This window comes from Crocuta crocuta, unplaced genomic scaffold, assembly GCF_008692635.1.
Source record: "Crocuta crocuta isolate KB4526 unplaced genomic scaffold, BGI_CrCroc_1.0 scaffold48, whole genome shotgun sequence".
Lineage (NCBI taxonomy): Eukaryota > Metazoa > Chordata > Mammalia > Carnivora > Hyaenidae > Crocuta > Crocuta crocuta.
In genome coordinates, this window is record NW_027533089.1 from 99,700 (window position 1) to 110,497 (window position 10,798).

General features: G+C 37.7%; 1 long non-coding RNA gene across 1 annotated transcript in view; it reads right to left on the bottom strand.

The window, feature by feature from the left end:
• Positions 1-4,157: 4,157 nt before the first annotated feature.
• Positions 4,158-10,798, bottom strand: part of LOC144216689 (uncharacterized) — a 27,949-nt gene continuing 21,308 nt past the window's right edge. Inside the window, exon 3 of the long non-coding RNA XR_013330718.1 lies at positions 4,158-4,248. This is a non-coding gene — a long non-coding RNA (uncharacterized LOC144216689). The remainder of the gene's footprint in view (positions 4,249-10,798) is intronic.

A 10,798-nucleotide genomic window follows, 5' to 3' on the forward strand; every position in this document is an offset into this window, starting at 1 on the left:
TGTTGTAAGGAAAATGACTTTGAGCCAATTAGAAAATTTCAAATGGTAAGCTTTGTCTCTTGTTTACAGATCCTTGAAATAATTGTCAACATTTATGTTTCAAAATTTCACCGGTTTCAACCTTCAAGATCTTGGATTTAACTTTCTCATTAGCCTGCACATCTGCAGTATCTGAACTTGATTGCCTAAAAATTTTATATAGGCTTGTCTTTATGAGATGTCATCTGCACTGTAAGTGAGCTTTTTAAACTACTAGAAAGCCTTTTAGCAATCAGGAAGAAAAGCTAGATTTTCCAAAGGGTTGATCTCTACAACAGGGCAGTCAATTGTTGCTGGTAGGCTTTTGTTGATCTGCATTCATTAACACACTTAATTCTTGAAATGAAAAAAGTCTTTAAGTCTGTAATATGAAAATTAGATGCCTTGGAAATTTTTATTTCTATTTTAAAGGTACAACTTATCCTCAAAATCATGTTCATTGCAAATGTTTTCTTGGCAATTTACTTGTCATAAATGTCTATTGTACTAACACACTCTGCAGGGAGAAGTATATGTTTACTCTCACATACTTATGAATTTGTAAAGAGATGCAGTGACAATAAAGGTAAAAACTATTATGACTTGCAAACCTCCAGTGATGAGATTTGTTTTGTTGTAATTCCACATTCCAAGGTCTGAGCTGAATCCAGATTTTAAAAAGCAAAATACATTATCATTTCTGTATACTGTGAACACATAACTGATTTGGCATTAGCCAACTCATCCCAAGATTTATAGAAAAATGTTGCTTTTGCATGTTAGGAAAGTGTGAGTAGGAAAAGATAAGTCCGTATGAGAGAGATTTTTTTTAAGGCACCTTAAAATAGATGGAAAAAATTTCGAAATAAAAGAGTTTGAATAAAAGGCAGTGTACACTGCCTTTTAGAGTTGTGGCAGGTAAGATAATGATAAACACAGAGAAATCATACATATCCAGACCTCATTTCAAACTTTGAAATGTCTTAAAATTGCCATATTATCTCAGGATCCTCAGCCTTGTCTATATAAAAGTAGCCTGTCATGTCAATCATGATATTGGAGATTATGGTCAGAGCAATATATATTTTAAGAACATTCATTTATTTACGCATGCATCAATTCATCCTGCATATATTTACTGTGTGCCTATTTTGTCCAAGTAGATGTGACAGAAATTTCTCCTTTCTTTTAAAATCTTTTCTTGGGGCTAATATTCTAGAATCTTTCTTTTTTATTTATATATTTTTAGTTGATGGCTACAAATGGCCCATGACAAATAATGACAAATAAAACATTGTCTATATCAGGTATCATCAATCAGCCTTTCATTTGCTTAATGTTTATTCAAGAATAGCTTTGTGTAATCTGTGTTTATCTTTAAAAGGCCTATCTTTAAAAGGCACCTGGGTGGCTCAGTCTATTAAGCAGCCGACTTCGGCTCAAGTCATGATCTTGCTTTAGTGAGTTCTAGCTCAGCGTCGGGCTCTGTGCTGACAGCCAGAGCCTGGAGCCTGCTCCAGATTCTCTGTCTCCTTCTCTCTCTGCTTCTCCCTTGTTCACACTGTCTGTCTGTCTGTCTCTCTCTATCAAAAATAAATAAACATTTTAAAAAATTTTAAAAAATAAATGGTCAGTCTGGCTGCTCTGTGGAAAAGTGTCCATAAATTGAAAAGAATTGAACAGTGAGAATTATAAGGAAGACACTGCATTGCATAGTCTTGGGGAAATGCCAGTGGTTTCGCTAAGGACCAAAAGTACTGCAGGTGATGAGAAATGAGCAGACTCAGGAGATATTTTGAAGAAGGAACTAACAGGGCTTGCTGTAAGACTGAAGGATTCACTGTGATTGAGCGTACTCAAGTTAAAGGATGTGGTATTGAATGACAATGTGAAAATTAGTGTCAGTTTCTGAGATGGGGGGAACTGCAGAAGGAACAGGTGTGGGGTAGGAGTGCAAGAGAGAGATCAAATGTCTTTTCACACATGTTAAGTTTGACATGACTTCTAAATAGTAAACAAATACCATTTTATCTAAAAGGCCAATCAGATTTTTTTCCTTTCACTCAACTTTTAGTTACTAGTTTCATATATTTTTCTTGTTCTATCAGCTTTTCTGCTTATCTCCAATTTACTTATTTGTCTTCTAGATGTGCCATAGAAAATATAGCAGTTTTAATAGGTATTTATCACAGTTTAGTGATTTTGTTTTCTTTAAGTACAGCATTATCTATCTTAGTCTGAGTAGCCCAAAAAATAAAGCCTGTAAAAAAGCAAGAAATGAAAAAATTATATTTTAGAATTTAGACATGAAAAAATTAAACTTTGTCAGGGACTGGTAAATACTGCCAAATACTTATTTAAAACACAAATGTTTGATGTTAAAGTAGAACTTTTCAAACTTTAAAATTTTGCTTAATTCTAACACTATGGATGTGTGTACAGCTTGTGGGGTCTCTTCTCAAAGTATGCAATTTGACATGATAAGACTCCAAGATTGTTCTCTGCATGTACAAAGAAGCAATAAATCACAGGGTTTCTGAGTGGCTCAGTTGGTTAAGTTTCTGACTCTTGGTTTTGGCTCAGGTCATGATCTCATGGTTCATGAGTTTGAGCCTGACGTCAGGCTCTGTGCTGACATCGCAGAGCCTGCTTGGGATATTCTCTCTCTCTCTCCCTCTCTCTGCCCCTGCCCCACTTGCATGCATGTGCTCACTCTCTCTCGCTCTCTCTCTCTCAAAATAAATAAATAAACTTAAAAGAAGTAGTAAATCTCAGTTTGAATCTATTTGATATACTAATTCATTGGGAAGAAAAAATCTGCAACACACACTTCATAGTAAAAGTACAAACTATAGCTGTGACTGTTATTAACTGGTATTCAGCATTAGTACCTTTTTTAAAAATAATACTTTAATTGAAAATCAAACCAAAATGAAAGAGCAGGCATGTATTTTTATAGAGTGTCTTGAAGTATTTCACCACAAGTCCATTTTGTAAAACTTTCCATGGGCGACTCTTTTAAAATAACACCTGAACTGCAAACATTATCTCAGCAAAGAAAGTCTTTTTTTTTTTTTTAAACCCATTGATACCTTAGGAATAATGATGTGTTTCTGAACAGGTCGTAAAGATGTGCTCCCTAAAATAAATTGAGAAAACGTAAAGGTCAGAACCATGGGGGTATTCCTGACTCTGAAGCTACTCTAGTAGGAAGTCTGAAGGCAGTTTTATGATCCGGAAGATTAGGGAGAGGAGGATAGGATGAGAACCCAGAGAGTAAGGGGAGTCTAACGGCATTGCCCTGCTGCACTATTTAGTCTGGGACCAGTCCTTGCTGTCTGCATTGCTCTGGCTTCTTAATAAAGGAACATTACATATAGTTTGAAAACACTTACTTCCACAAAAGTCATTGTCCTTTGAAATTCACTTTATACTCATGGAACAAAGAAATAAAAATATAAATGAGACAAAGCTCTTAATAAGTCAGATAAGTGAATTTTATCATATTCTAGGCAAGAAAGTAAATTCTATTATTTCATTATGCTAAAAGAAACATTAGTGACTCCTGGGGCTTAGTAATAGGACATAGTCTGTTTTACCTCCAGGTCATTTGATAATTTTAAGTGACCTGTGGAGACTGAAAATGTTTTATGCTGTTTTCTATCTCTGTGACAGCAGGGTTGGGGAAAGATGATTAAGAACAGCCTTTACGTATGAAAATAACCATAAATGAATATAGAACAACAATTTATATATTCTTATTTCAGGAACAATTAACAAAAATATGTTTTGACTATAACACTTAAAATTATGAAAATTAACTAAATCCAGTAAATCCTTCAGTACTTGGTAAATTTTGAATTTGACCTTTAGTATTAGACTCTGAAAATAGTTAATAGTCAACTGCAGTCTTACTTAACTTGGAAAAATAGCATATTTACTAAATCTTACTTTAAAGCATACCCATTATGGTAGGGTCCCCTCCCTAAAGAAAGAAAAAAGAAAAAAAAGAACATCTCAAGGCAACCTTGCTATCCACATATGTAACAACATCCTTCACGACCTTGTAAAATGAGACCAATTTAATCAGACTACATGTTTGTGGGTTACCATATATTGCAGACAAAGAAGTAAAAAGTACATTTAAAAAACCATACCACATGGTGTTTAGGGCTCTGTTCTTTGGGTAGGAACCCAACTAAGTGATGCCGGCTGGAATAAAGTTGCTTCCTGGAAAGAAAAAGCCTCGGTGTCACAACTCTCTATGTGAGAATCCTGTCACACCGTGAGTGGTAAATATACTAAAAGTACAATAATAAAGAAAATTTAAAAAAGAAACAGGTTCAAAAAAATCCAATACACATTTATTTTTCTATAACTGAATTTAAATTCTAATACTGGTCCTTATTTAACCTAGAGGTCAAATTGTAACACAATCAGTTCAAGGGAAAGCCATCAAATCTTTTTTCTTTTTTTCTTTTTTTTTTTTTTGAGTTTCAGGATTCTTTTTGGATTTGTTCTGAACTATGGAGATTAAAGAATATCCCTGGAATTCTGGTGGTGACAGTAGGAGTGGAGGCTGTGAGGCTCCTAGTCCTTAATCATTATCAGAGATTATCTTTTAAATATAAGCTATTCCTGTTGGCTCCAGATGTCTGCAACTACCTCCTTGGAGTCGACTAAGACACTCATGTTCAGCATCTTGGGTTGATCAAATCTTTGTATATGTGACTTTTTCACCATGACACTGTTTAGACAGATCAACTTTTCTCTGGGCACATCTTAAGCCCTGCAGGTTGGACAAAAAAAAAAACACAAAAAAACAGAAACAAAAACAAAAACTCATATACCTTCCTCCTTCCCAGAGCATTTAGATTCAGCAATTAGCAAATGAATATGGGTTTTTCAAGTTTCTAGTGAGAATGTCAAGGATCTTAGAAAATTCTTCATGCCCTGTGACTTTTTACTCAGCTAAAACGGTGTAGTTTAAGAATCAAACAAAAAAGTATTTTGTGTCATAATGCAACTGACATTAAGCTTTTGATTGCTGAGGCATCCATTTCAAAGACATGGATCTGAAATAAATTGCCAACTGCATGACAAAGCTATAGCTAAACAACTAGATGAAAACCAGGCTGCCTCCACCCATGAAGTTTTCCTTTTAGAAAGTCCTGGGTAATCTAGATAACTGACCTTTTGAGTGACCTAAGCCCCTACATCAATTCCAATAAAAGCAGTACATGCTTTATCTCTCTTTCTACCTGAAGCCCTGCGGTAAGTCTCCGGGCATGCCTGTATCCTCTAGGACATGTAAGTGATAACTTTTATTTTTTCCAAGTTCCTTGATAGCTGTTGTTTAGGTAAGTCTTGCAATCATAATGAGAACCACAAGGGCTCATCCAGTCACAACAATGCCTCAGCAATAAGTAGTGGAGGCCCAGGTGAGTGTCACAGGCATTCCTCCCAACGAGCATCACTTTCAGTAGGCTGAGACCTTCAGGAAAGAGTAGGCCTAACTGGTCATTAGCCCCACAGACTGGCTACTCCTGTTCCTACTTGTCTTTGTTCTCTCATCCTTAGACATCTAAAACTTTATGTACATTGTGACCCTTCAGAGTTTCCAAAATCTCCATAAAATCACCTTGGTGCCAGCAAGATCCAGAACAGCTCTTCCTCAAAACTTCTCCTGTGTGAAACACCTTGCAGATACAATGGTTGAACTTGGGTTTCAGTGTCAAAATAAAATTATATTTTTCTGGATGAAAATTCTAGCATCTTCAGCAGACCCAGTAGGCTGTCTCTGGCTTAAAATAACATTTCATTATTTATCATGATTTTGTGAGTCACAGATCCAAACAGAAGTTGGTTGGCAATTTTTCTACTTAGTATGCCAATGACGACTAGAGTCACTCATTATTTTTACCTTGTGGCTGTGCTCATGTGGAGGATTCAAGCTTCATTTAAATGCCCAATACTTTGGCAAGGACGCCTGGAAAGCTGGGCTCAGCTGAGAAAAAGATTCCTTCTCCATATATTTGCTTGTTTTTCCCACAGGACAGATAGAGTTCTTACAAGAAGCCTATCTTTGTGTCCATTGTGGATTCTTTTTTAACACCAGAGTTATTTTGAAGGCTTAAATTCCAAACATTTGGAGATTTTAAAATTATATTCTGTTAAACTTGTTATGTAGGGGGTTTTTTATCGTTTCTGTGCTGAGACGTTATCTGTAGGATTTTGATATTTTAAAATTTTTTGAGGTTTGCTTTTTTGCCCAGCATATGATCTATTTGTAATTAAGAACTGATAAAATGTAGCCTATGGATGGTTAAAAGTTCATGTAGTTATACCAAGCTGAGTTATAATTGGCAACTGTGACATTTGCTTATTTTTGCATTATATATTGTGAAGCTTTGTTATTTAGGGCATAAAAAATAAATATTGTTTTATCTTATTCTTGAGTTGATATTTTTATCTTTATGAAACTTTCCTTTATTTCTCAATATACTCCTTGCCTTAAAAGTCTCCTTTGATGTTAATATTGCCATACCAAATACCTGCTAAGAAGATAGTAACTTAACTCTTAACCTGTGTAACTTCGGTCTGAACAGCATCAGTCAAGAGAAGTATTTTTATAAGTAACTGTGGTATGCAAAATAGTTATGACAAATATTTTAAAATACTTTTTATTTACTTGAGACGACCAAGTATTAGGTCTAATTATATCTACTAAATATTATTTTACTGACTGCTAAAGGACTCTCTCCCTCTTTTGCAAAAATATATTACATTTATGAGCAGCCTGTGACCTTGTAGAAGAAGGCTTGCAAGAACCCAGCCCTGTTAGCTAGGATCCTGATCTTGGACTTCTACAGCAAAGTGTCTAGCATAAAAGAGCTGCACATACAGAGAGAACCAATTTTAATTTGTAGAGGAACATTGCCATCTGGATGAAAGATTACATTCTGGAGGCTCAATAAAAAGCTCATTTTGGAAGCTGTGCGAGGCAGCAGTGAGACCAGAGGGAACACCTATCAGATTATCACAGTGGTCCAAGTGAGAGGTGATGGTGGCCAACATTGGATATGACTTTGAATATGGAGAGAATTAGAAGAATTTGAGAGACCCTAATTAGTGGCGACCATCCACGGCTGTGGCGGCCCGGTGAACCAGCAGCAACGCCTGCGAAGGCGGTCCTGGCACCGGGTAAAGCGGCAGCGGAGGGCGCAACAATGGCCCAGTGAAGCGGGGGTGGCGGCGACCCAGTGAAGCGGCACCTGGGCCCAGTGACGTGGCGGCGGCGCGTGCAACAGCGGCCTGCTGAAGCGGGGGCAGAGAAGACCCTGACAAGCGGTGCCAGCGCCTGGTAAAGCAGTAGCCGCCCAAGACAGCACCCACTGAAGCGGCGGAGGCGGCAGTGCACTGCAGCTATGCGGACTCTACCGACCTGAGGTTGACCTGAAGTTGCTACATTCCGCGAAAGCACTCGGGTTCTATCCCTGCTTGACCCCAGGGCATCTGAGACTGTGACACTTCCCCCATCCCCGACTCAACCCCCAGGCAACAGGGAAGCAGCGATCTGCTGGACTGTTCAGGGCAGTATAACAAAACCCATGGACTGGGACCTGGAAATGAAGCAGAGGGAGGGGCATAGAACTCAGCCCACCTTAGCTACATCCTCAGCACAGGGAGATCAGACTGAAGAAGTGATTTGTAACGCTTGGTTGAGAAGGGACTGGGGCAACGCCATTCTTCTCCCCACAACCACCAAGGAGGGGCTTCAGGGAGGCCAGAGGACACAGTGGAGACAAGACCTGCCTACACCAAACCAAGCCCATCCCCTCCAGATAGCTGTTTTGTTGTTGTAGCTGTTTTTTCCTGAGCCTGGGTTTGCATGTTTATTGGTTTTGTCTGTGCATTTCTGTACGTCTGTTCCCTCTGTGGTTGTCTGTTTTTTTCTTCCAGGGCTGCCTCAAGAAACAAGCCAAACTACACATGGTAGAGAGTCCCAAATACCACTACCAGTAGGAAAACAAAATAACCAAACACTCAACAAGAGAAACCAACAGACACCATCCAAAGAACACTCCCTGAACAGACAGGCCCTGAACGGTCAAAAGAGCCCTCTCTAATACAGCAGAACTCCCAAGGTACGTGTGTACAACAATCTTTTAAAATTAACAAGAGAAAGAAAGCTCAACAAAATGACGAAACGGAAGAATTCTCCTCCAAAGAAACTCCAGGAATAAATGAAAGCCAGAGAACTGCTCAAAACAGATATAAGCAACATAACTGAACAAGAATTTAGAACAATAATCATAAAATTAATCACCGGGCTTGAAAAAAAGCACAGAGGACATCAGAGAAACTATGGCTACAAACAATATGGAGCTTAAAAACAGTTACAGTGAATTAAAAAATGGGATCAATGAGATACATAATAAACTAGAGGCGTCCAATGCACGGATTGAAGAGGAAGAAAGGAGAATAAGTGATTTAGAAGACACTATTATAGAAAAAGAAGAAACCGAGAAAAAGAGAGATAAACTAATCCAGGAACATGAAAGAAGAATTCGAGAGCTCAGTGATATAATCAAACGGAACAATGTCCATATCATAGGAATCCCAGAAGAGGAAGAGAGAGGGAAAGGTGCTGAAGGAGCCCTGGAACAAATTATATCAGAGAACTTCCCCAATCTGGAGAGGGAAGTAGACGTTGAAATTCAAGAGGCACAGAGAACTCCCCTCAGACGTAACTTGAATCGATTTTCTGCGCGACATATCATAGTGAAACTGGCAAAATATAAGGACAAAGAGAGAATTCTGAAAGCAGCTAGGGAGAAAAGGGCCCTAACATACAAAGTGAAACCTATCAGAGTGGTGACAGACCTATCTAATGAAACTTGGCAGGCCAGAAAAGAATGGCAGGAGATCTTCAATGTGAAAACAGAAAAAATATGCAGCCAAGAATCCTCTATCCAGCAAGCCTGTCATTCAGAATAGGAGAGATAAAAGTCTTTTCAAATAAACAAAAATTGAAAGAATTCGTCACCACTAAGCCAGCCCTACAAGAAATCCTGAAGGGGATTCTGTCAGGGAAATGTTGCAAGGAATGCAAGATACCAGAGACACCACCACAAGCATGAATCCCACAAAGGACACAATGACTCTAAACCAACATATTTCAATAACACTGAATGTAAATGGGCTGAATGCTCCAATCAAAAGACATAGGGTAGCAGAATGGATAAAAAAAACAAAATCCATCTATTTGCTGTCTACAAGAAACGCAATTTAGATTGGAAGATACCTTCAGATAAAAAGTGAGGGGATGGAGATATATCTATCATTCTATGGGAAGTCAAAAGAAAGCTGGAGTAGCTATACTTACATCACACAAACTGGACTTTAAATTAAAGACAATAACAAGGGATGAAGAAGGGCATTATATAATAATTACAGGGTCTATCCATTAGGAAGAACTAACAATTATAAATGTCTACGCCCCAAATATGGAAGCACCTAAATATTCAAAACAATTAATCACAAACAGAAACAATCTTATAGATAAGAATGTGCTAATAGTAGGGGACTTAAATACTCCACTTACAGCAATGAATAGATCAACCACACAGAAAATCACTAAAGAAACAAGAGACTTGAATGACACATTGGACCAGATGGATCTGACAGATATATTCAGAACTCTACATCCTGAGGCCAGGCAATTCACTTTCTTCACAAGTGCGCATGGCACATTCGCCAAGATAGATCACATACTGGGACATAAAGCAGCCCTCAATAAATATAAAAGAATTGAGATCATTTCATGCACACTTTCAGATTATAATGCTTTGAAACTTGAAATCAAATACAAAGTCTGGTCTGGAAAACCTCCAAAAACATGGAGGTTAAAGAACACCCTACTAAAGAATGAATGGGCCAATCAGGCAATTAGAGAAGAAATTTAAAAATATATGGAAACAAAGGAAAATGAAAATACAACAATCCAAACTCTATGGGATGCAGCAAAGGCAGTCCTAAGAGGAAAGTACATTGCACTCCAGGCCTATTTCAAGAAATTACAAAAAGCACAAGCAACAGGAGCACCCCAAACCCAGTAAAAGAAGAGACATAGTAAAAATCAGAGCAGATATAAACAACATAGAGACCAAAGAAACAATTGAACAGATCAATGAAACCATGGGTTGTTTTTTGAAAAAATAAACAAAATTGACAAACCTCTAGCCAGGCTTCTCAAAAAGAGAAGAGAGAGCACCCAAACAGACAAAATCATGAATGAAAATGGACTGATTACAATCAACCCCTCAGAAATACAAGCAATTATCAGGGAATATTATGAAAAATTATATGCCAACAAATTGGACAACTTAGAAGAAATGGACAAATTCCTAAACACACACTCACTACCAAAACTCACACGGGAAGAGATAGAAAATCTGAACAGATCCATAACTAGTGAAGAAATTAAATCAGTTATCAAAAATCTCCCAACAAATAAGAGCCCTGGACCTGATGGCTTCCCTGGGGAATCTACCAGACGTTTAAAACAGAATTAATACCAATGCTTCTCAAGCTTTTCCGAAAGATAGAAATCAAAGGAAAACTCCCGGACTCATTTTATGAAGCCAGCATCACTCTGATTCCCAAGCCAGACAGAGATCCAGCAAAAAAAGAGAACTACAAGCCAATATCCCTGATGAATACGGATGAAAAAATCCTCAACAAGAACCTTGCAAATCGAATCCAGCAGCATATCAAA